Consider the following 26,523-nt stretch of genomic DNA (forward strand, 5'->3'; position numbering starts at 1 on the left):
CTGGGGCACCGTTTCCTAAGCCCGTCGGAAAAGCACAGTATTCGGGTGGGAGTGGCCCGATTTTCCAGGTGCCGTCTGTCACCCTTGGAAAGGGAACTCCCTGACCCCTTGCGCTTCCCCAGTGAGTCAATGCCTCGCCCCTGCTTCGGCTGGCACACGGTGCACTCACCCACTGACCTGCGCCCACTGTCTGGCACTCCCTAGTGAGATGAACACGGTACCTCAGATGGAAACGCAGAAATCACCCGTCTTCTGCGTCGCTCACGCTGGGAGCTGTAGACCGGAGCTGTTCCTATTCAGCCATCTTGGCTCCTCCCCCTCAAGTTTTAGATTTTATCATGGATTTCCCAAATAGGCTAGGAACTCCTTGATGACAGGGACTGTGTAATATAAATCTTTATCTTATAGGACTTAGCAGAGTGTCTGGCATATAGTGATTAATTGGAAATTCCTTAGCAAATGAATGAATAAACATATGTTAGGTGTTGAGCATTGGTGCCTAATGGGTCCTGGCCTGGAAGCACTAAGAGGAATTCTGCCTCCTTTCCCCATCCTGCCCCACCCTGCCCCACCACCTCAGCCCATCCTAGAGACACAGAGTAACCTAGATTATACAGGAACAAACATGTTGAGGCCTAAATTAAGTGTGGGATGAAACCAGAAAGATGACATCACAAATAACTCATGGAAGAAAAAGAAATGCTCATTCAATGCACTCTCCAGCAAAATGAACTGTGATTTACTAGAGCAAATTACCAACTGTAAAATATTTACAGCTAATTCCCTCTACCTTCCAGGGTGGCTGTGGCAAAGGGAGGCAGGTTGTTGAGGCAGTAAAAGCTGGATGCAATTTCTATTTCAGCAGCCCCATTTCCTGAAGCAACCTCGGGCGACAGCATCATTTATATCTTCCACGCACACAGTCTTTTCTGCATGTGCGTGAGTCTTGATTACAGGCAGTTGAGGTTTGTGTGGTAGACATTATGCATTTATGAGCCAGAGCAAACATTTACTAGTGGTAGTAATTTGTCTGAGGGTGGGGAGAGAGAAGAGCGGGAGCAACCAGCCACAGCACTGGTTCCCTGACAGTGTATCAAGGACCTGGGATGGGATAGAGAATTGGTGCATGGCTGGGGAAGAAATGTTCTGTCCATCTGGAGGCTCCTGCTCCTCCAGGCATGTCCATCATATCACACCTCTAATCTATGAGGTCAACACAGCCTTGGATCGTTTCTCATCCCTGTATACACTCCAGTGTACACCATCTTATGTTGTCAATATCCAGTTCTCCAGCTGAGATCTCTTTTCAACTCATATACTCATTGTTTTTTTTTTTTTTTCTGTTTTTAGACATTTATTTTTTTCCCAGCTCTATTTAGGTGTACTTGACAAATAAAAATTTTATATGCAGTATTTATCACATACAATGTAATTCGATATATGTATGCATAGTGACATGGTTAAAACAAGCAAATTAACATATCAATCACGTCACACACTTTTTTTTGTGGTGAGAATATTTAAGATCTACTTTCAGCAATTTTCAAGCATACAATATATTAATATTAGCTATAGTTATTGTGCTGTATGATAGATCTATGGAACTATCCTAAGTGAAACTTTGTACCCATTGACCGATATTTTCCTGTTTCCCACTATCCTTCACCCCCTGAACCTGGCAACCATCATTCTATTCTCTGCTTCTAGGAGTTCAGTTTTTTTTAGATTCTACATATAAGTGAGATCATGAGGTGTTTGTCTTTCTGTGTCTTGCTTATTTCACTTAGCATAATGTCCTTCAGGTTCATCCATGCTGTTACAATGACAAGATTTCCTTCTTTTTAAAGGATGAATAATATTCCTATATCTGTATATATTATATATATGGTATATATACATCACGCTTTCTTTATATGTTCACCTGTTGATGGACACTTAGGTTGATTTCATGTCTTGGCTCAGAACATTTCCATCTGGATGTCTACGAGGCATCTCAAACGTACCATGTGTGAAGCAGAGCTCCTGACCTCCCTACACCATGCCCAAGTCTTCTCCTCTCAATGTCTTCCTTCAAGCTAGTAAATGCTTTATTCTTCCAGTTTATCAGGCCTGATACCTTGGAGTTACCCTGACACCGCTCTTCTTCTTATGTCCACACCAAATTCTATTGGCCCTTTCTTCCAAGTATGTCAAGAATCTTCCCACTTCACCGCTGTCATCGTTCTCTCTTTGGACTTCTGCAATTGCTTCCTTGTGTGTTTTCCTGTGCAGTCAGTTCCCAATGCATCAGTTACAGTGGGCCTTGGAAATTGTAATTCAGATCATGACAGTTCTGTGCTCAGAAACTACTGAGGACTCCTCATGGCACTCAGAATAAAGTTTCATCATCTAGTCTTGCACTACCTCTCTGATCTTTCCTTCCACTGTCTCCCTCTCTCACGCTCTCCAGCTACACCAGCCTCCTTCTTGTCTGCGTGCACAACACCAAAAACACTCCTATCTCAGAATCTTTTCACTATTTCTTTTTAGAACAGGTTTTCCCTAGAGAGCCACGTAGTTTGTCCCTTTACTTCTTTCAGTCTGCTTAAATGCTTGTAAGGGTGTGTGTGTGTGTGCACGTGTTTGGGGTACAATTTTTTTTTTTGTTAAGTAGGGAAGGATTTCCTTTTTTTTTTTTTTTTTTTTTTTATGAGACAGGGTCTTGCTCTGTCCCCCAGGCTAGAGTGCTGTTGTGCGATCATGGCTTACTGAAGCCTGGACCTTCTGGGCTTAAGTGATCCTCCCACTCGATCTTCCTCCCGCCTCAGCCTCCCGGGTAGCTGAGACTACAGGTGGATACCAGCACATCTGGCTAATTAAAAAATATATATATTTGTAGAGATGGGCTCTGTTGTCCAGGCTGTTCTTAAACTCTTGGCCTCAAGCGATCCTCCGGCACTGGCTTCTCAAAGTGCTGGAATTAAAGGTATAAGCCACTGTTCCTGGCCAGAAGGAGGTCTTTTTTTGTTTCATTTTCATTTTTTATTTTTTTCTATATCAGGCTACTGCTGGAGACATCTTTTTCTTAATTTAAAAACACAGGCAAAAATATGTATAGTTTAGAACATAAGCATATTGAAGCTATAATGAAAACAAGGGGGTGGTTAATATATAATTCAGTATAGTAGTGGCTAACTGGGTGTGATGATGGAGGAGGCCACAGGGGACTTTTCCATTCCTTCAGCTGGGCAGCAAGTATGGGAACTCCTTTTATTATTTTTCTTTTAAATTGAACACATAGATTTTTATATCCTTTTTAATACGTATTTTATAATGAAAATGTTTTTAAAAATTATCTTTTGGGTCGGGTGCAGTGGATCAGGCCTGTAAGCCCAACACTTTGGGAGGCCAAGGCGGGTGGATCACTAGGTCAAGAGATCGAGACCAACCTGGCCAACATGGTGAAACCCCGTCTCTATTAAAAATACATAAATTAGCCAGGCATGGTGGTGGGCGCCTGTAGTCCCAGCCACTCATGAGGCTGAGGCAGGAAAATCGCTTGAACCTGGGAGGCAGGGGTTGCAGCGAGCCAAGATCGTGCCACTGCACTCCAGCCCGGCGACAGAGTGAGACTCCACTCAAAAAAAAATTGTCTTTTGAGCCCTGCCACAATTTATATTCATAAACTCTTGCCCCAGTAGATGGTGCTGTGTCTTGGGAGGCTCTAAATGAAGGAGTGCACTAGCTTATTGGGTTGCAGCTTGGAGTCCTTGGAAGCTCATATGTGAATCTCGAGAAAATCAGTTTCAACTTTTACCCTCTGAATGGGATTTTGTGTGAAACCATGCTCGAGTGTGTGTGTGTGTGTGTGTGTGTGTGTGTGTGTGTGTGGTGTCTTAAGACTGTAATATCTAAGATTAACTTGGATGATCACTAAAACTCCAGAAGTGCTTTTCCACATTATAACCAGGCTTGAAGCCTTGAAGCCTCCACATCTTTTTTTTTTTTTTTTTTTTTTTTTTGAGATAGAGTCTAGCTCTGTCACCCAGGCTGGAGTGCAGTGACACAACCTCGGCCCACCACAAGCTCCACCCAGAAGGAGGTCTTAAACAAGAAACAAAAGTGAACTACTAGCTATGAGATAAAAAATAATGAATTAGACTACATTAACATTAAAACTTCTGACCATCTGAAGATGATAAGGAAAATGATAAATTAAGCCACAAACTGGAAGAAGATATTTGCAGTCTATATGAAAGAGAATGTAGTACTACTCAGAATATACAAAGAACTCCTACAAATAAAAAAGAAAAAAAACAATTCAAAAGAAAAACGAGCAAATGATATAGATATTTCACCCATGAGGACACACAAATTACCAAGAAACTTAGGGAAAATTCTCTTAAATTCAGGGAAATTCAAAAAGCAATAGCACACATTAAGTCACAAAGAGTCAGATGAATGCGAACTCATAGGCGCAGGTGGAAGGAGTATAACTTGCTACAAGCATTTTGTAAAACAAAGTGGCATTAGCTTATAAGGTGAGCGTTTCCATTGCTCGGAACGTACGCTAAAGAGACTCTTGCTCTTTTATGCCGGGAAGCATGTACAAAACTATACATAGCAGCCTTGTTCATGAAGCAAAAATATAGAAGCAATGGCAGTGTCTATCATCAGAAAAATGAGTAAGTAGTGCCATAGTCACACAATGGATTATAATGCAGCAGTGAAAATGAATTAGCACACAAGAATTGATTTTGTTTAAATTTTTTAAATTTATAGAAGACTAAGCAGAACATTATGCCATTTTTCAAATAAAAAAATTAAACAATATGTTTAGAAATACAACATATAGGAGTTCAAGACCAGCCTGGCCAACATGGTGAAACTCCGTCTCTACTAAAAATACAAAAATTTAGCTGGGTGTAGTGGCGGGCACCTGTAATCCTAGCTACCTGGGAGGCTGAGGCAAGAGAATCGCTTGAAACCGGGAGGTAGAGGTTGCAGTGAGCCGAGATCATGCCACTGCACTCCAGCCCAGGTGACAGAGTGAGACTCTGTCTCAAAAAACAACAACAAAAAAATACAATATATGATATGTGTGTGTGTGTGTGTGTGTGTGTGTATGCAAGAGGAAGATGAACACAAAATTCAGGAAAAGCAATATTTTAGTCTCCAAGCTGATTCTCCGCTGTTTCCAGCTCTCAGCCTTCTTGGTTTCATGTGGGTGAGTGGGTGATATGACTGGTTTTGGTCAACCATTTATCAGAGATGATGAGAATAATGTCTGGGCAAAGAATTTAATTGTCAATGTGCTATTCTTCAGAATACTCACACACTTGCTCTCCATTTCCCTCTCCTCCTCCTCCTTCTCTTCCTCCTGACCCACACCCCATCCATATCTCTGGGATGACATCTGATGATATTTGGGATGAAGGCCAGCATCGTGCAGATAGGTGCAATGGTAGTGGTAATTTTTAGTTTGGGTTTGGGTCAGGGTTTCATGTTCATGTATGTATATATGTGCGTATATGTGGGCATACATATCTGCATGTGTGTGTATATGTAGGTATATATGTATGTATTCCAGGGAAGCTGTGCAGAGGAGAACTTTGGGATGGGCATGCTGTGAACAAGGTTTGGTTCAGTCAGTGGTGGGGAAGGGAAGGCCATTTCAAGAACTTGGAACATCACATGCAAAATGCAAGATATGACAAATTCTGAGGTATCCAAAAGATGGCAAGAAGTTCCAAGAGGCTCAGGTGCAGACGGTGTGGGGCAAGTGGCAGGACTGTGGCTAAAACACACTGGGCTCCTTGCTGAGGAACTGAAACCCAGGGATCCACAGGGCATAGCTAGTATTTATCCAGCCAGCAGGCCCTTCCTTTTGGTTTTTTTTTCCTGTCATATTTCTGCTCAGTTGCACCAAACCACATTAATTTCAACATGTAATTATTTCCACATTAATATTTTTCAATACCCAAAGCTGGCACGAAACTCTACTTGTTACTGGTGCTGCCAGGGACACAATAATTCCCTGCAAAGACACATTATAGCATCTGGAAAAGGCAGGGGGTTAATGGGGTCCAACCATGCAGACTTTTCCTGGGAGTCTATTTTGGCCTTTTCCCAAGGAGCTCATGGTCTAGCAGGGAAGGAAGAAAAATACATATGTGCCATATGGTGTGATGGGTCAATAGTGGAAGCAGAGTGTAAGGCCCCTGCAGCAGGGAGCAGAGCAGGGAGGTGTCCTGTCAGTTGGAGAAAACAGGTCATTTGAGCTGAGTCCTGCAGGATGAGTGTCAGTCACTAGACTGGTAGAAATAAAGAGAAATAAGTACCATTAAGGGCTGGTGAAGGGATGTGGTACTCTCATGCATGGTGAGTGGGAACAAAATTTTGGTATAACAGCATAGAGGGCGATTTGCCAGTATCTTATGAAAATCTTTAATACGCACACCCCATGACCCAGCAATTCAACCTCTTTATGGCTATATTAGGGAAATACTCAAGAAAGTGCATAAAGAGACACGTACAAAGTTGCTCACTTTGGTCTTATTTGTCATAATGGAAAATTGGAAACTAAAGGACTCTCTCTAGGAGAATAGCTAAATATAAATGGCAATGGTTTGCAATATACAATAAAACATTCATTTTAAAAATGATATGTACCCTGATATGCAAAGATCTCAAGAAGTATCGTTGAGTAGAATTCCAAATTTTAGAATACTATATAAAGTATGATAATATTTGTGTCAACATACTCCTACACATACACAGACACTCACCCAAAACACTATTATGTATTGTATATAATTTCTATGAATATATATATACACGAATATATATATAATACATGAATATATATACATGTATATGTGTGTATGTGTGTATATATGTATATGCATATGTATATATGTATATGCATATGTATATATGTATATATATGTATACACACACACACACACACACATACATGTATAAACATATATAAATATGTTTCAGAAAGATGCCAAAATGAGAGAGTAGGTTTTTCCTTTGGGTAGCATAGAGAGATAGGGGGTTGGTTTCCAATGAAGACTTTAACTCCAACGCAGGGCTCTGTGGAGGAGTGTTCAGCTATGAAACTAATGACAGCAGACAGTCAGGGACAGAGCTTTTCTGATGGCTGATGGAGATGGCTGAAAGGGCGGGAAACACCTGTTTAGAGAAAAGCCAATGATACGTGTTATTCTATGCATGAAGCCATCCATTTGGACCTGGAAAAAGAAATATTTTATTCACCTGGAATCCGGGTAGCATATCTATCCTAACTCAAGGTACACAGGCTTGAGGCTTACTGAGAAGATACCCAGAGAGGCTGATGAGGGAGAAGGAGCCTGTGCCTCAAGGCAGCATATCAAATATATGCTGAGCCCTGGAATGGGACAAAACATTCTGTAGACTTGGCAGAGTAAGTCCAGGCAGACGATGAGCACCAAGATCATCTGGGGCCACTGCCCTGCTTCCTGTGATCTTTCAGCCAAAGCAGAATCTTACCTTGCCAGGGCAAGATCACGTGCTACTCCGATTCCAGCATCTAAGGCAGGCAACAGTATTATCATTCCTTTCTTTTATGGTTACCTTCTATTTGTGGCAATTGTATGGTACCTTCTATTTGTAGCTGCGTAACAAACATAAGGGCTTAAAACACATTTATGATCTCACAGTTTCTATGATTCCTCTGCTCCAGGGTCTCTTACAAGGATCCAATCAAGGTGTTGGCCAGGGCCAACATCTTATCTGAAGCTCAAATAGGAAAAGATCCTCTTGCAAATGTGTGTGGTTGTGTGCAGGATTCAGTTTCATTTGGGTTATTGACTAAGGACCTCTGCTTCTTTCCGGCTGTTGGCCAGAGACATCTGCCCTCAGTTCCTTGACAAGTGAACCTCTCTATAGGGTGACTTTCTTCATAAAAGCCAGCAGAAAAAAGAGAGCCAATAGATAAAGTCTGCTAGCAAATGGAAGTTACAATTTTGTGTTACAAGTGGTGCAATTACGTTGTATTACCATTGCCAAGTTCTGTTGATTCAAAGCAAGTCCCTGATCACACCTGCATTCAAGGGGAGAAGGTTATGCAAGGACATAGTACCAGGAGGTGGGGAGTCACATTAGAGTCTGTCTACAATGACAATGATAATTATTTTCCCATTCAGTTTAGTGGCATATGGTTTCTGTTTTAATAGATTTTTTAACCAAATAAGAAAAATAAATTTAAAGAACAATATTGAGTCCATGATAGCAATAATATATGTAGTGTCTGATAATGATAGAGTGTCATCAGAGATTGAGATATATATTCAATGATATCAGGATATGCTAATCATTTGTTCATTGACATTTGTTTATTTATTATTTGTTGTTTATTAACACATTTATTTACTTATCTGCTCATCCATTCATCCATCTATTTATTCACGAAGTACAGTGTAAGTATCCCAAATCCAAAAATTCAAAAACTGTAATGCTCCAAAATCTGAAACTTTTTAAGCATCAACGTGATGTTCAAAGGAAATGCTCATTAAAATATTTCAGATTTGGGATTTTGGGGGTTTGGGATGCTCAACCAGTATAATGCAAATATTCCAGAATCTGAAAAAATCCCAAATCTGAAACACTTCTGGTCCCAAGCATTTTGGATAAAGTATATTCAGCTTTAACAGACTATCCTCTTGTCTTTTGAGAAATTTGGCTCAGTGATTATCTTTCTAAATCCTGGCTGCACACTAAAATCCCCTGGAGAGCTTTTTAAAAAATACCAATGACCAGGGACCATCACAGACATACTGAGTTAGAATTCTCCCTGTGGGGACTAAGGAATTCGAATGTGCCTCCAGAGTTGTGATGACTTCAGCCCATCGATCCATTTGCAGTAGAACTGCAGATACAAGGACTGTTAGAGATACAGGCAGCAAGCCCCACAACCGTAAATGAACCAGCACACTCAACTTATTTTTTTTCCCTGGAGAATAGAATCTCCAATGAGGGGGCTGACTTTGAGGAAGAGACAGGCTGAACCCTTCTCAACTCCCATTCTTGTTCCTGGTCTTTGAGTTTATCCCTGACTTGTAACTTGCCTTCTAGCGTGAACTCTGAAATTGACTTTCAGTTAAAATTTAAGCCCCAGGTCTTCCTCTGCTTTGCCTTCCCAGAGACTGGAGACAGGCTATTCCATGTTATATCTGCGTTTCATGGCTGAGGTCGTTCCGTATCCAACTAAATGCTGTGTCTGCTGCTCCAGCCAAGGGCTAAGAGTAGGCAGAAGCATCTTCAGCAGGTCAGCCTCAGCCTTTACTGCCTTCTTAATACCTGGTAGCAATGAGATGGAGGCCTGCTGGAGCCCAAGCCCTGCTTAGCACAACCATCTGCTTGTGGCCTCTTTGGGTGTACAAAGTGAGTGTGTATGTGAAAATGTGAAGCTGCATATCCAGAAGGAGCCATTTATTAATCATTTATTTGTTCACTTATTAAGCACCTATGATGTACCATGCTCTATTTTAGGTAATATAGATACAGCAGTCAACAAGGCAACATCTGCCATTATGGTGCTTGATTCCAACTGGGTAGGTACCAGCAATAATGTGAACCAACTTGTAAATTAGATAATTCCAGATCCTGAGCAGTGCCACAAAGTGTGCTAAAGAAGATAAAGCAAAACAATGGTAAAGAATGATGGGTCAGGGGCTATTTTTGGTAGAATGGTCACAGAAAGTCTGTCTTAGAGATGACCTTTTTTAAAGACAGGGTCTCATTCTGTTGCCCACTCTGGAGTGCAGTGGTGTGATCATGGCTCACCGCAGCCTCCAACTTCTGGCCTCAAGCAATCCTCCCACCTTAGCCTCCTGAGTAGTTGGGACCACAGGTGTGCACCATCACACTTGGCTAATTTTTAAAAACTTTTGTAGAGGTGAGATCTTGCCATGTTGCCCAGGCTGGTCTTGAATTCCTGGGTTCAAGCAATGGGTTCAAGTAATCCTTCTGCCTTGGACTCCCAAAGTTCAAAGTGCTGGGATTACAGGATTTGAGCCACCACACCTGGCCTAGAGATGACTTTTAAGCTGCATGTAGATGTCACAAAAACTACAGTGGTAGGCCAAATTAGCATCGTCTAATAGAACTTTCTGTGATGTTGAAAATAGCCTATATCTGCACCTCCAAGACAATAACCACTAGCCATTTGTAGCTATTGGGCACTTGAAATGCAGCTAGTGTAACTGAGACATTGAATCCTTAATTTTATTCAATTTTAGTTAATTTAAAATTAATAGCTACTTGTGGCTAGTTCCTTCCATATTGGACGGCACAGGTCCAGACATTTAATATAAGAGCTGAATGACAAGGAGGAGCCAGCTGTACAAAGATCTGGGGAAAGATCACTCCAGGATGAGGAAATATCAAATGCCAGCTCCCTGCAGGGAAAGGAATGTGGAGTATTTGGGGACACAGAGAAGGCTGGTGTTGCTGGGACTTTGTTGAAACGGGATATGAGGTTGGAGAACATACCATATAGGGCTTGTAGTCCATGAAAAGGGACTTAGTTTTTGTAACATAATAAGACATTTTTGAAAGGATTTAAGCACAGGAGTGATGTAATAATAGCGACAATAACAACAACTAATGCTTAGGTAGTTTTATTATATGGTCTTTATGTATATTGGCTTACTCAATCCTCACAATAATAGTATCAATGAAACATTATTCTTATCATTAGAGTATTCATTTTTTATTTAAAAAACTAAAGCACAGGGAGGTTAAGTAATATCCCAGATTGTGTACACTGCAAATAGCAGAGTTAGTATCTAAACCCAAGCATCCAACACTAAACATCCAGGCTCTTAGCCACTATGCATTTCCTGCCTCCCTCTCAGCTAGCGTGGGCTTTTGAAAACTCAGTCTCGCTCAGTGTGGGTAATGGCATTTAGAGGAACAAGACAGGGAGAGATGGGCCATTAGAGCAGTCGAAGCTGGAGAAGGCAGTGCTGTAGACAGCAAAGTGGCAGAGGAATGACGGAGTGATGGAAAGAAGAAGTTAAATTTAGAATGTTTTAGAAATAGAGGCAACAGACAGACTGACTAGATGCACTTATTGGATGTGCTGCAGGGTGTGTAAGGAAAAAAGAAATCAGTGCTGATTCCCAGGTTTTAGATAGCAATTGAGTGGATGGTGATGCCCTCTCCTGAGGTTAGGGAGCCTGGAGTGGGCACGACGTGGCTGCTGGGGGAGGAAGGGGATGCTGCAATGTGGTGTGTTAGGAAATCTATTGGGTATAATTATCTGCCTCAATTTGGGCACATTTTTCTTTCACCCATCTTTTTATTCTCCCTCCTTTCTTTCTTCTTCTCTTCTTTTCTGCTTTTCATTATTTCTTCCATCACTGAACAAATATTATCGAGGCCTACTTGATGCCAGGCACTATGTGGCATGCTGGGAGCACACAAACTATATAAAAGTGCAAAATCATCTCCCTTCTTAGGAGCTTGCATTCTTTAGGAGACAGATGAACTCTAGGCAAGGCAATGAACATATGAACAAGATAATTTCAGATAACAACGAGCCCTAGGAAATGATCAGAAAAGGCTGATGTGAAAGAGAACGTTTTTAGGTGGGGTTCTTGGGGTAGAAGATTGCTAGCTGAGGAGGTGAAGTTTGCACTGAGACCTGAATAAGAGAAGGAGTCTATTATGGGAAGAGCTGAAGAAAGTGTGTGTTTGTGTGTGTGTGTGTGTATGTGTGTGACAGATACTCTATAGGGAATTAGCTTGCATGAATGCCTGATAATATAAGAATCTTTATTGCAGAGTATGTATGTATGCGAATACCTCACAGGGTGTATGCATCTCTCCTTTTCTGTCTATCCATCATTTCTCCATCTGTTATACGATCAGACTGATTGGTTTAAAAATCTGTTTAGTATTTCATGCACCCCAAGCTGTGAAAGTCAGGTCTAAATACAGCCAGAGTAGGATACACTAATTAATTTATGATTATATTTTACATCATTAAAGCTGAAGCTCTTGATTTGGGGATGCAAGTGTCTGAAGGAAACAGTTCAAGGGCAAGATAGAAGGCTTCAGCCTTGGCACTTTGTAAAAAGTTCGTTCTTCTATCTTAGCCAAATGTAGAGGAAAGGGGGCTTCTGGCTGAATTTACTCAGCAGAAAGTACAAGTTCCTTTCAACACTAAATTTCAGTTGCAGTTAAATTCTAGAGCTGGTGCATGGCAGCGTGGCAGAACACACTTGCTCTTCACAGGAACATTGACACCTGTCGTGCATATGGATGAATGTTTCCATGTTGACTGACTTGTTTTACAAGGTTCCGCAGCCAGGCATGATTGACCCCAGCAACGCTTTCACCAATAAAATATCAAGTGCTTTGACTGAACATTGTCTGTCTTTCTGACCAGATCTCTTGGATCACAAGAAAGAAACACATACAAATTATTTACAAAAAGGAAAGTTCATTTTAAGGATGCACATGGGCTAAAAATGAAATGACCTCACCATTGGCACAGGTCCTAAGATTACATTCTCTGAGAATACACAATGAAGAAATGGGCTTCATATGTAATAGCAACAATAATTAACACTCGTACTGAGCAGTTAATTCCTTTCAGGCACGCTGCTAAGTACATCCTAACCGCTAACCCTTTTGATCCTGATAAAACATGCACTGAGATGGATCTTGCTTGTGAATGGAATGGTGTAAAATCGTTGTATAAAATGGGAATTGTATATGATGAAGAAACTGAGGCTTGAGGTGGTTAAGGAGGTCTTCCAAAGTTATTTAGAGAGAGGATGGCAGAGCCAGGATCCCAGGGACAGACAGCAACTGAGTCAGCTGTGGCAGCTCGAGGGATGTTCATCCAAGTAGGTAAAAGACAGAGCTTAGGAGGCACAGCTACAAGCAGTCAGTAAGTGATGTTCTGGGCATGCGACTAGTGGAGCTTCCATCAGGAGAATATGGTAGTGTCTTGAAAGGCAGGTGGAACAAAGCAAAGGGTGTTCCAGGAAAAGGCAAGAGCTGAATGAAAACCTGGCAAATTGGCAGTCATCTTCTTAAAGAGTAGTGTCTTTATTGCTCTGAGGCTCAGAATTGCGATGGTCTATGCTGTTTGAGGCTGCAGGACTCAGACCTGTAGAAGGGTGACAGAATAAGACTCAGCAAGAGCAAACAGGGCTTGGATCAGTAGCAGGATGCAGGTGAGAAGGAAGGCAGGCTGGCAGCATCCCTGAGGCAGTGGTGAGCTGGCACACAGCTCAGAGTGGAGTGTGAGGTGGAGAGACCTGGAGCGCAGGCTTCCCGAGAGGAGCTCTCTGTTGTCACTGTCTTTTCAACTGTAAGCACGAGTGCCTGTGCAGACATACTGAGACCTCCATAATCATCATTTAATTGTTGCACCTGCCCTTTAAAACGCTGAGACCAAGGAAAGAAAACACAACAAAATAGCTAACAGACGTTGGTGCGTGAGGTTCTGCAGAGGGGCACTCTTTGAGTGTTTATGAATAAAGTTTCAGCAAAGTACATTCCAGGTGGGAACCCCAGTCAGGGTCAGGTGAAATTTGTTCCATAATCTTGTTATTTCACAATCAGGGAAAATGTTGTCTTAGAACCCTGGAGTGAGATGGTGCAATCACAAAAGAGAAAAGAGTAGAGGGAGAGTTGCCAGGATGAGGACAGTGATGAAATCTGAGGTTATAGGTAGGCAATGGTTTAGATTTTAGATCCATGCTACCCAACCTGTGGGCTTAAGAATTATTGCAAGAGACCTCCACATCCCTATGGATACTAAACATTGAGTATAAACTAAGCAAAAAAAAAAAAAAATCACATATCAACACACATGCACACGCAGACACACACATGCACGGCAACCTTTCAAACATGTAGATTCAGTGATGATTCAATCACAAATGCATTTTAAGGGATTATTGAATTCATAGTTACTCTCTGTCCATATGTGCTTTCTAAATCAAATGATATGGAAGGGTTTAATTGTGTCATATGGTGGTCTATTGGTATTAAAAACCAATGAATGGTTTTAAAAACCAGTCATATTGGTATTAAAAACCAATGATCACATTGCAAAAGGTCAGGGATGACAGAAATAAATAAAAGCAGCGCCTACGATTTGTGCAGTTTGAGGCGTGGGCCCAGTGGAATGACTAAGCCCTGCCCAGCATTGAGGCTTCCCAAATGCTTGGGCACCTCAGGTGGTAAGGAGAAAGATATTTCTAATAATTCACTAGGATATATGCCACACTGAAGCTGTTTGGTGCTCTATGACTGCGTTGTATCAATGTCCATTTGAGAGGTGGGTTTCTGTGAATCAGAGCCATCATTTACATAAAGGCACATCTATGATGCAAACAGTAACAGTCATGTAGATTAAGAATTTGAACAGGGCTGGGTGTGGTGGCTCACGTCTGAAATCCCAGCACTTTGGGACGCTGAGGCAGCAGATCACCTGAGGTCAGGAGTTCGAGACCAGCCTGACCAACACATGAAACCTCATCTCTACAAAAAATACAAAAATTAGCTGGACGTGGTGGCAGGCGCCTGTAATTCCAGCTACTCGGGAGGCTAAGGCACGAGAATTGCTTGAACCTTGGAGGCGGAGTTTGCAGTGAGCTGAGATAGCACCACTGCACCCCAGCCTGGGTGACAGAGTGAGACTCTGTCTCAAAAAAAAAAAAAAAAAAGGGTTTGAACAGGGCTCTTCTCCTTTGTCTACAGAGCAGATAGGGCTGTTTGTACCTACTATGTGCACCACAATGGTAGCAGTGATAACATGAGGGAGCATTACCAAGACTTTCTCCGTGCCAAGATGGCTGATATCTTTTCTTATAAATAAATAAGAGATGTTATTATCCCCATTTGACAGAGGACAAAACTGAGGATCAAAGACAAAAATGAGTTGCTCAAAGCAAGTATGGTTCAGAGATAGAACCCAGAGACTCAACACTTCCTTAGCCACACACCTCTGTCAAGATGATGATGCACCTGGCCAGCTTCCAAAAGAGGTGTTTGTGGGCTCTGGAATTCAGTTGACCCTTGGCCAGCAATTCCCACCCTGAAAGTCTTTGACCACTGTGAGTCGTAAGAGATAACGAGAGACCTCTCAAACAATTTGTACTATTTCAGAGAATGAAAAATTCTTTTTTAATACTTTTTATTTCAATAGTTTTTGGGGTACATGAATAAGCTCTTTAGTGGTGATTTCTCAGATTTTAGTGCACCTGTCAGCCGAGCAGCGTATGCTATACTCAATATGTAGTCTTTTATCCCTCACTTCCCCGTCCAAGCCTTCCCCCAAAGTCCCCAAAGTCCATTATTCATTCTTATGCCTTTGCACCTTCATAGCTTAGCTCCCACTTATAAGTGAGAACATACGATATTTGGTTTTCCCTTCCTGAGTTACTTCACTTAGAATAATGACTTCCAGCTCCATTGAAGTTGCTACAGAAGACATTATTTTGTTCCTTTTTATGTCTGCATAGTATTCCATGGTGGATATATACCATCTTTCCTATTTTAGAAAATGAAAACTTCTTTTTTTGTTTTGAGACTTTTTTTTTTTGCTCTTGTTGTCCAGACTGGAGTGCAATGGCACAATCTCAGCTCACCGCAACTTGCGGCTCCCGGGTTCAAGCGATTCTCCTGCCTCAGCCTCCCGAGTAGCCGGGATTACAGGCATGTGCCACCACACCCATCTAATTTTGTATTTTTAGTAGAGACGGGGTTTCTCCATGTGAGTCAGGCTGGTCTTGAACTCCTGACCTCAGGTGATCCGCCCACCTCGGCCTCCTAAAGTGCTGGGATTACAGGCATGAGCCACTGCACCCAGCCCAAAAACTTTTTAAGGGCAAGGTTTTGCTCTTTGTTTTATCATCTAATACTAGCAGAGTTCCTGCCATGCTATAGTTGCAAAATTCATGAACAAACGAAGAGTTTTTTTCTGTAGTTTTCTTTTTTTCTCTTTCTCTCTAAGCTAAGACTTGTTTCAGTATAGTGACCTTGGTTTTCCTTTAAGAAACACTAATAAGCAATTGTATATAGTTCTGATATATAAAATAAAAATTTTTAAATTGTAATTACTTGGATAAGTAAAGTGGGTTCCAAAGCTCAGACCCCATGAAGGAAAACGTATGTAGTAGAAGAGAACAATATGGAAATCTGTTAAGAGCATGGGAGAGAAGGCTTTCAACCCTCTGTGATAGACTTCTATGTTCTCATGAGTTATTCAGACGTGCCTGTGACCCCTACACACTCTTCTGAGCACCAGAGAAAGTGCCACATGCCCTGAATCCAACAAGCCAGTTTCTCTTTGGAGCCTGATCCAAAAACATAGCTGTGGGGGCCTTCTATTATGTGTGAGCAGCTCTTGACTATTGAGGGAGTGAAAACACCATTAGAGTTGATGAGGAACTACAAAGTCCTCTTTATCTTCATTTGAGAGAGAAGAAACTACCCTTGAAAAGCTATGAGCTAACTGCTATAGAGGTGAAAATGGCCTGAAAAGGGCTTTTCTCTTTTCTTATTTTTATTCGTCTTTTCTTATGTCTCTGGACATAAAGTTTGAGGAACTTGCCCCATGGCATAGGCAGTGTCCTTAACTTCTGATCCTTTGAGATAAAGTCCATCCAAAAGTGGTTTATGACGCTTGGGTGTACTCAGAAAAGCATCATGAACATCATTTGTTGAAATAGTTCTCAAAGTCCAATCTATTCTCATATTCTCTCTCTTCCTCTTTCTGGTTGGTAGCTCTTCTGATAGTCTGCTCTCTCACCTTATTTGTTTATGATGATATCTTCAGAAATTCATCAGTATTGTTTTTGCTTTAGCACAGAGGTCTCCAAACTGTTTGGCACCATGGGCCAGTTTTGTGGAAGACAATTTTTCCACAGATGGGGGTGGGGTGGGGATGGTTTCAGGATGAAACTGTTCCACCTCAGGTCATCAGGCATTAGTTAGATTCTCATAAGGAGCATACAACCTAGATCTCTTGCTTCTGCAGTTCACAATAGGGTTCACACTCCTATGAGAATCTAATGATGCTGCTGATCTGACAGGAGGTGGAGCTCAGGCAGTAATGCCCACTGGCCCACCACTCACGTCCCGCTGTATAGCCCCGCTCCTAACAGGCCATGGACCAGTACTGATCTGCAGCCCAGCGGTTGGGGACCCCTGCTTTAGTAGAATCATCAAGAAAAGCATGGAAATAATTCCATTCTCTCTTCACGTTATACCCAGAGGGGCAGTCAAGCCTTCATATCCAATGTCTACATCAAGCCTTCTATGTCCTTAGTCCACCTTCTATGTCCTTAGTCCTCACTGTCTTCTTGTTCATCCACTCCCTCCTAAGCTCCTTCACTCATCGCCTGGCTGGGACAGAAATAGGGCCCAAGGCTTGAACACTCACAGCCATCCTCAGTTTTCTTATCTCTCAGTCATTCTGCTATAGCTGCCTGGCACTTGTCTCTAAAGGTACGCCTGGAACCTGAACGCTGAGTAGATCGTTGTCGGTTCAAATTATAATTTCCAACTTCATCTGAATACTCAGTGTATGTTGCTAATTATCTTCTGTAGAACAGATAAATTACTCCTTAGCTCTTAGGTTTCAAGAAAGATTCTTATGTTCTAACTCAAATTAAACCTGGCTTGAAACTCATGTTGCTACTTTGAACAGAAGTCCTTTACCAGTCATTATTCAGACCTGCCTGTGACACCACTTGTGGCACAACCCAGGGCCATAAGAGAGTGTCCCTCATCTTCTCTTGGTCACATGGGACTTGGCTTTGTTGATGTCTGCACACCCTCTGAGTCAATGTTGGCCAGAAGGTCTTCAAAAACTTAACACTTAGTGCTCAACCACACAAAAGTCCACACAGGAATTTTCCCATATCCAGAGCTCTGTGTTAAGCAATCTCAGATATTTGCTTTCAGGAGCTGGGATGCAGCCTGCAGGTTGTCTCAGTGGTATAACCACACCCACAATAATGATAGCAAACAATTATATAGCACTTATGATGTTTTAGGCAGTAAAGACAGTACACACATGAACTCATTTCATTTTTAAAACAACCTTCTGAGATATGTGTTACAATTATTATTATCATCCCATTTTACGTATGGGAAAATCTAGGCACAGACAGGCTAAGTTACTTGCCCAAAGCCCCACCTCTAATGAAGGGCAGAGCCTAGATTCAAATCAAGGCAGTTTGGGTAGACAAATCTAGGCAGTTTGGTTAGATCAGTTAAACTCGTGGCTCTCAACCGGGGATCATTTGGACCCCTGAGGGAGATGTGGCAGTGTCTGCAGACATCTGTGGTTGTCATGACTGGTGGGTGCCATGGTATCTGGGGGGTAGAGACCAGGGATGCTTCTGACCATCTTAAAATTCACAGGACAGCCTCCACTACAAAGAATTATCCATCCCACAATGTTGACAGTGCTGAAGTTAAGAAACCCTGGGTAAGACCTAGATTTTTGAAACATGAAGACCTCTCAGTGAGTTTGTCTAGGATGCTCTAACATCTTTTTTAGTCCACAAAATAGAGAAACTGTTCACCTTCCCTGGAGATAAAAATTAGCCGGACCATGGGAATAAGGGAAGAGCTACCCTCCTTGGCAATGGGAGTGTGTGATGGTGGTGGTGGTGGGTGGGGGTGGTGATGAGTCCTTTGTCTTCCAGATGAGTCTCTGGAAGCAAAATCAAACATAAGATAATTTCTCAATAGGCCATCATAATCCATAAATTGTTAATATATCATCCGTCTACATTCTGTTACCTTTCCAGTCCCACTCCCAAGGTCCTTAAGCTCAGCAATCGACCCTACTCTTCTGTCATTGGGAAAATCAAAGCCATTAAGCAGGAAATTCCTAAACGTTGCTCCCCTTGATCTGGACCACATCCCTGCTGCCATGCCTTAAGACCTGGTGAACTTTCCTGTCTGAGTCAGTCACGATGGCTCACGCCAGTACTCTCAGGACTTTGGGAGGTCAAGGCAGGAGGGTTGCTTGAAACCAGAAGTTTGAGACCAGCCTGGGCAACATAGTGAGATGCTTACTCAAAACAAAACAAAATTCATGTCTGTTGTTACCAGGGATTCTTTCCCAGAGTAAGAATGTTGACAAACCCTCATTTCTCCTCCTGAAGTCACTGCTCTGTCTCCTCCTCCTGCCTCTAGTTCCATTCTGGATCTTCCTCTCCTTTGTCAAATTGAATGGGGTTAAGGAGCATTGGCTCTGCTGGGTTTCAGATCCTGACTCTGCCACATACGAGCTGTGTGATCTTAGGCAAGACACTTAACTTCTCTGAGCCTCAGATTACTCACGGATATCATGGGGAATAATGAGTATCTACCTTCTCAGCCTGCTTTGGTAGGGCTATTGCTGCTACAACCTCAGTGGAATGTCTCTGACAGACCTAAACCTTCTCATCCTAAAACATATGTGCCTGCCTGGCACAAACTTTAAAACAACAAATATTGCTTGAGACCTCTGTTTGAAAATTTCTGCCAATGTGTGGTCATGTGTTATTTAAACCTGGGATGCTTCTTTCATTTTTTCTCAGTATTTCAATTATTTGTGCATCTTCCAAACCGAGCTCCTCTTTCCCCTTCTCCTCCTATTCTTCCTCTTATCTTTATTCCTCCTTATTTTCCCTTCTAGTCTCCTTCATCCTTCATCCTTTGCTCCTCCTCTTCCTCCTTTCCTCTTCTCTGTCCCATTCCTTTCTGTCTCCTCTCTCGTAGGCATGTGGCAATGCAGCCGAGATTTGGCACATATCATTCTGTTTGATGGGACAGCAAAGACGTCCCATCTGAACAACAGATCATGTTACTAAATGGGATATACAGACCTTTCCTCCAAAAACATACAGTCTATTGAAGGGCAGGGACCATGCCTGCTTTATCATCAACATATACCCCATAGTTGGTACGTAATAAGCACCAATACATACTCGTGGAATTAACGAGGGAATATCTGTTAACCTGACCCTCTTGTTGCAAAGCAATTTGAGGTCCAGGGAGGGAAAGTCCCTGTTCTTACTTAATTCAGCAAGTTAGCTGTTAAGTCAGAACCATAACCCAGGATTCCTTCTTTCTTGGCTGCAATTTTACTGAAAGCCCTAGAGCCTCAGGGCCATATGTACAGATCCTGTTCTTGGGTTTCTATTTAAGGATGTAGTCTCCAAATGGTTTGCCTTTTTGCCTTCAGGATTTTCAGAATTCATGAATTTTGGTTTGAAAAACACGATGAACTTTCCAGCATAACTGGGCAGGGCAAGGTCCCGGCTATGCATCCCTGGACAAAGTTCTTTGTCTTTCTGACTCCCAGTTTTTGCATCTCTATAATGGGCTCAGTGAATTGTATGGTACTTGTGAGACTTAACTAGGATAATATGTGAAATTGCCTTGCTCAGTGCTTGGCAAGTAAGCAGGTGCTCCATTGAATTTTAAGTGAGTTTCTTTCTTCTGTGCAGGGGAACTGGCCCTGCTTCACCCCATGCCCTTGCTCTAACCACCGTCCTCTTGGGTTCATCAGCAGAGCTCAGAAAATATTGCTAATCTATGCACCATTTGTTCCACTGGATAACACATTTGGGAAAATGTAAGATGCCCACACACCTCTAATTCAGGCAAGCCAAAGGCAACCTCCACTCCTGACCCTTCCAGAGAGAATGGGCACTTTATATCTAATCCGGGTGATTGCTTTCTCCCTCGACATTCATGGTGGTATCCATTTGCTTCAATTGAGGAGGCCCTGGAGAAAGATATCACAAATTGAATGATGTAGCTTGATCTGGCAAGAATTTCTAGGGATTCTGGTCTGGGTTTCTGTAACTCCCAGTGGCAAGTCAGGGATAGCTCAGCTTTGCAAAACACATAATGTGTTTCCTTTTAAGATTCAACTTTGCCACCTACTAGTGACCTTGGGCCAGTCATGTAACCTTGCTGAGGTTTTGCAGTTTGGTTAAGCATTGTCAGGCAATAGCCAAGAGCTTGGGCTATGGTGTCAGACAGACTTGGGCTTGAATTCCGACTCCACCTCTTGTGGCTTTGGGTAAATTAATCAACTCACTGGATCTCAGTTTCCTGATCCCTAAAGTGGGGATTACAAAAAAACCTTATTTAAAGAGTTGTTTTAAAAATTAATAGCTACTGCATTAAGAACTTACTATATGAGAGTCACTCTTCAAGATATTAAGTCATTTAATCCTCTCAAACTCCCCATGAGAAGGGGTATTATTAGTATGATGCCTGGTTTTCAAATAATGAAATAGACCCATATTACTTAAGTTAAGTAATTTGCCAAGGATCATACAGTTAATCAGTGGATGCAAACTTGGTAAGTCTAGATCCTGGAGTCTCTGATCTTAACTACTGGGCTGGTGAGTCCAATGTCTGAAAATGCTTGGAGATGTCAGTCTAGCTTCAGAATTTGAACTCTCAGCCTCAGAACATAGCATGGAGTGAGCATTCAGTGAATGGCTGTGCTCAGTCTAGGCTGCATGTTAACTATTGTTATTGTTTCTGTGAGGACCTCAGAGGCTGACCTGCATTCAAAAGTGGCTGTGCTCCAGGAATTCAAGGTTGCAGTGAGCCATCATCACACCACTGCATTCTGGCCTGGGCAACAGAGTGAGACCCTAACTCTTTAAAAAGAGAAACTGGGCTGTTCTTAGGAAAGCACCAGGACCAGGAGAGTGCAGTGGGCACCGGGTGAGTGAGTTGGAGAGTGTCTCGTAAACATTTGGGGCTGTGAGAGCAGATGTGTGATCTTGCGGAATGATTCTCGCTTCAGGACTGTGTGTTGACGCTGATGTCACGGCTGCTCTGAGCGCCCAAGATACTGTTAACGAGCTGTGCCAAGCCCAGATGCAGTGTTTTCTCACCATATGGTTCACGCTGAAGTGCATGGTCTTTCAGACAGGGATGGGAGGAAACTCAGAAATGCTGAACCCTATGCATGGAACACCTACTTAGATGAGCCATGTCCTGCAAACTGCCCCAATTCTCCTGACTTCTAGGGACCGTGTATTCATTGGAATGTCATTTGTTTTTCATCTAATAGCCACAAATAGTAACGGGGCAGCTAGTACGTGTCAGACACTATGTTTGGCATTGGGGATACAAAGGTGATTAAAACTTTGCCTACAGCCCCAAGGAACTGAGACTAGCCATGAAAAACATGGGAACAAATCATATTATGACATTATTCTAAGCTCTGTAACGCAGGTAGTTAACAAGGACTCGGAATTAGAAGAAGTTCATGAACATTTTTGTAATGAAATAAAACACAAATTTTTTTGCACACCTAGCGTCTGAACACCTTTCAGTTTTGAGAGAACTCCCAGCATAGGCAGAGGACAGTCGTGTCTTCTTCTAACAAAGGTAAAGAGGGCAGACATTCTTCTCCCTACTCCCTGGCAGGTGGAACTTGAACACATGACATAGATGTCCACTTCTCATCTGGATCTCCCTTGGATTTCAGCCTCCTGTGTCAACATGATTACTCAATCCCTCCACCTGGGTATGTAGGACATATCTCATATTACAAGTCTGAAATTGACTTGGTATCTTCCCCTAAAACCTGCCCTGTTCCCAGTAGTGCCCACATCAGTAAACCATGCTACCATGTAGCCACTGGCAGAGGCCAACAATGTTGGTGTCATCTGTGATGCTTCTCTTTCTCTTGCACATACATCCCACCCATCATTAAGGACTACTGGCCTTATTTTAAAATCTGTTCCTATTCTGAGCACTTCTTTCTGTGTTGCCCTCTCCACCTACACCCAGGCCCCAACCATTTCTCTCTTTCTCTCCTAAAATTGTCTCTTAGCAGGTTACTTTCCTTCTATCTCTGCCACACTCCTATCTTTTCTCAGCAAAGTTACCAGAAAAATAAAATTAAGTGTAAATTTTATCACATTCTTCTGTGAGATATTCTTCAGTGGCTTCTCATCACATGAGGAAAACAATTCCAGTACCTTTTCCATGGCCCATAAGGCCCTCCATGGTCTATTCCCTGTCTGTCTTCCTGGCCCTATTTTCTGACTTTCTTACCTTTGCTCACTGCCCTCCAGCATTACTGGTCTTCTTTCTGTTCCTCAAGCACACCAAAATGTGAGAACATGAGTATATTGAAGTGTCAGATGCAGTTAAAATGAACTTACTTAAAACCTAGAAGAGAGAAGAGAAACTGAGAGCAAAAGTGCCTTAAAGGTTGGAAGAGAATAAGATCCAAAGCCCAGGTTAGCAGGGGGTTTGGTCCTATCCACAGGAGAGATGCCGCCTCTAATCTTACAGGAAGAGGGAGACCAGCATGGTTTGGAAGTAGTTACTGGGTCGGAGGCCCAGGTGAGAGCCCTGGTGAGATGAAGCTGGGGAAAAGGAAGATTAAGGCATCAAAACCTTTCACAATGAAAACCTAGCATTAGGTCTGGCCTACACTTTGGAGTGGAGATTAATGGCTTGTCATTCACCCATCTATTCACTCAACAGATAGGCATTGAGAACCTGTTATTTACCAGGACCTGGTATTAGGCACCGATCCTGGTGTTGAATTACTCTTGCTCAGCCACTCAACTTAGAAACAAAATACATACTTAGTGAGACCTTGAAACAAATCTTTAGCTTCTGGTCCTGTTTCCTTCTCTGTAAAACTGGAGTAATAATGATGCCTGCTCTGTTGATTTAAATAGTTCATTATATGATGCTATAAAGGCTCTTTATGTATCAGCTGCGGGAGCTAGACTGGTAGCTTAGTGGAGGAAGGGACTGCATCGGTTTTGTTTACTGTTACATTACCCATAAGTGATCATTTATGGAATGAATGAAAGAATGAATGAATGACTAAAACTGATTCAGAATCAGTTTGAGGAAAGGGAGCTTTGTCCTTTATAGATTTCAAGCAACTACTGGATATCTTCTCACTGACAAAATAACTGGATAACTCATGCCAATTGGTTGAATTATGGCTCAATGAGATAGTCTCCCCATGTGTGCCTCAAATGCAAAAACTCTCCTAAAGTATATACTTTTCACATTCATGGGTAGCATGAAGGTCAAAGCTATTTAGGCTCCTCTGCTCCCCTCTACCATCTCCAAAGCCTTCTGCAATGCCTTCTCTTATTTCCTTTTGCAACAAGCAGTAAGTTAGGCACACATCTATTCTGCTAAATCTACCAGCTTATATGTTGGGTACCATTTTGTCCCAGATGCTTCAGATAAAAGACTCAAGATCCACAAAGATCTTGACAGATCGTCAATCAGCTGAAGCAAAGGAGATGAATTTGAATGGGGCTCAATGCAAAGAGAAGCACTGAGGTCTAAGAAGGGAAAGGTGAAGAATGGATGAAAAGAAAAGTTGAGCAGCTGCTCCTACGCTAAAGAAAAATGCAACAAAATAAACACACAAAAATACATCAGAGGAACTAAAATCTGGAAAAGGCCATGTAAAAATAACTATTTTCAGGTGATGTGTTTTTGCATCAAGATTTATCTAATATTTTTATAATATGATATGAGTTGCATAATGAAACAAGGAAGTATATCTCTCCACTTGAAATGAAAATAAGATGGTCAGTATATTTCCTATACTCAGGCTGAGCTAATGGTAGCTCCCTTGTTGGACACCAGCCTCTAGACCCGGAAGTGCAATTGATGATATTGGCATGAATTAGAGTATACTTTTTTCTAAATCAGTTCCTTAGATCCTGTGTTTTTCAGCCTTTTCCATTTGATCAAATGAAGTATTTTTTTTCTTGCCCTTCTGTAAGAATTACTGTAAGAATAATCCTGATTTTGGCCAGTTGGCTTAAGTTAAAAAAATTCTTGATATTGAACCGGCATGATCCTAAGTGATTTACCTGCATTATGACATTTAATCTTCATTAAAATCCTATGAGGCATGGCCTTTTATTAACCCTATTTTCTTTGATGAAACATTAAGGCTCAAAATGGGTTAAGTAACTTCATCAAGGTAGCATGGGTAATCAGAACTCTTAATTCAAGCAAATCTGATTCCCAGGGGCTGCATTCCTTAGCCCTGTTCCTTCAGATTAGACAAATTGATCTGTTGAGAAACAAACAGACACACACGAAGGCATTCAAACTACTTTGGAGAATATGTCACTCCAAGATGAGCATGGTTGTTTATGGCCAGGGCTATTGCTTTGATCTGAAAACACCACGCTGCCCAACCATTACACTCTAACAACATCCAGCTCTTTGTGAATTTCTGTACGAGGCAAATTCCTCTTGCCTCATAAAAGTGCTTGCCGAGAAAGCTCAAAACCCAGTTGCAATTAATTATTGACAGAGCATGTGAATTAGAGATAAAAGAAAAGTCATTCTTTCTCCACACATGCGATAGTAAATAAATTTAATTATGGTAGGAGAAGCTAGGGGATCTTAGTCTGTATTAAGTTTTATTAGCTAAGACATTTAAAAGCATGTCATCATAACAAAGAAGTCTTGTGTAATCCTAAATGTACCACTTTGGTGCGAGGCTCAGAAGTGAATAGATTTAATGGAGCACATGGTGGCAGATGGCCTGTTGTACTGACAGGTATTGAACAGGTTTATCGTCAATTAACTTTGGTCTACATATGCCTATAGCAAATTGACTGTATAATGGCATTCTAAGCTTAATTTTATCATTGATAAGCCTGCCACATTGAGATTAGGGGAAAATGGCATCAAACCCCTTTAATATTAATATCTTGGAGCTCCCAAATAAGATAAGGCTACTCTGGAGGCAAACTTGGATGGAGGAATGGGAGTGGAGGAGCAGCCTTAGCAAAGGAACCAAGAGATACTGACCCTGGTATGGGATCTGTCAGTGGCTTGCTGGGCAATTTTTGGAGCAAAGAAAGAATAAAATCCCATATATTGAGCCATACCTATGCTAGATCTTTCATCTTATATGTCATTTTCCTCTCAACTGAATTTTTTCTTTTCTTTTTTTTTTTTTGTTTGAGATGGAGGTCTCACTCTGTCACCCAGACTGGAGTGCAGTGGCACAATCTCGGCTCACTGCAACTTCTGCCTCCCGGGTCCAAGTGATTTTCCTGCCTCAGCCTCCCAAATAGCTGGGACTGCAGGCGCGCGCCACCATGCCCGGCTGATTTTTGTATTTTTAGTAGTGATGGGGTTTCACCATATTGGCCAGGCTGGTCTTGAACTCCTGACCTTGTGATCTGCCTTCCTCAGCCTCCCAAAGCGCTGGGATTTGAGGTAGGTTTTAGGATTTTACAAATGAGGATAAGGCTTGAAGATATAATTCAATTTGCTGAGGTCACAAAGCCTGTCTGATTTCCATGTTTATTCCCTGTCCCTGGGCTTCAGATTTCTCATTTGCACAATAATACCTTTGGACCAAGTCAGGAATTAGCAGACTCTTTCTTAAAGGAACAAGGAGTAAATACATTAGGCTTTGGGCCATATGGCCTCTGTCTTACCGCCTCAGCTCTGCTGTTTTACTGTAAAAGCAGC

General features: G+C 41.9%; 1 protein-coding gene across 1 annotated transcript in view; it reads left to right on the plus strand.

Moving 5' to 3' along the window:
- The window catches only part of HS3ST4 (heparan sulfate-glucosamine 3-sulfotransferase 4), a 453,635-nt gene that overhangs the window by 424,311 nt on the left and 2,801 nt on the right, over window positions 1-26,523 (plus strand). The window lies entirely within an intron of this gene.

Source organism: Pongo abelii, chromosome 18 (genome assembly GCF_028885655.2).
Source record: "Pongo abelii isolate AG06213 chromosome 18, NHGRI_mPonAbe1-v2.0_pri, whole genome shotgun sequence".
Classification (NCBI taxonomy): domain Eukaryota; kingdom Metazoa; phylum Chordata; class Mammalia; order Primates; family Hominidae; genus Pongo; species Pongo abelii.